Here is a 746-nt window from a genome sequence, read left to right on the forward strand (position 1 = left end):
TCCGCACTTTCAACACCGTCGGAGAACTGGTGGAACGGGTGGCTTTGCTAGAGTCTAACTTGGCTGAAGAAGCTAAGCTTAAGGCTAAGTCACAGTCTGGCCCGTCGGGCAAAACAAATGATAAAAAGAGGAAGTGGGACCAGGTGGACGGAGGTAAGACCTCTGGTGGCCGACCTACATGTCCCAAGTGTGGAAAGAATCATCCCGGTGAGTGCTGGAAGGCCATGGGGGCTTGTGTGCGATGTGGCAGCATGGATCACACGATCCAAAACTGCACTCGACCAAACCGATTCTCAGACCAGTCCAGTGGCAGCGGCTCCGTGACTTGCTTCCTATGTGGCAAGACTGGACACTACAAGTCGGACTGTCCTAAGCTACAAGGAGGACAAGGGAAGGGCCGTGGAGACACAGGCAAGTCGACCCAGAGTAGGCCGACCACAACAACAAGGGTGTATGAGCTGTCCGGGACGACGGCGCTTCTGGATCGTTGATTCGATCTCTGGTAATCCTAAATTTTTCTTTTTACATTCAAGTAGAAAATGCTTGGTATGGAACCTAGAATGTCTAGGGGATTCTGATGAGGGTCTCTGTTAGGAACCCTCATGATTGGTGGTGTGGAAACCCACGTACTTTTCGACACGGGCTACACATAGTTTTGTGAGTCCGGGACTGGTCGGAAAGGGTCTGTTCTGTCTGGACGCTGGAGATAATTTTGGGATAGTGAGGGCGGCCGGAGGGCAAGCCAT

This window comes from Brassica rapa, unplaced genomic scaffold, assembly GCF_000309985.2.
Source record: "Brassica rapa cultivar Chiifu-401-42 unplaced genomic scaffold, CAAS_Brap_v3.01 Scaffold0319, whole genome shotgun sequence".
Classification (NCBI taxonomy): domain Eukaryota; kingdom Viridiplantae; phylum Streptophyta; class Magnoliopsida; order Brassicales; family Brassicaceae; genus Brassica; species Brassica rapa.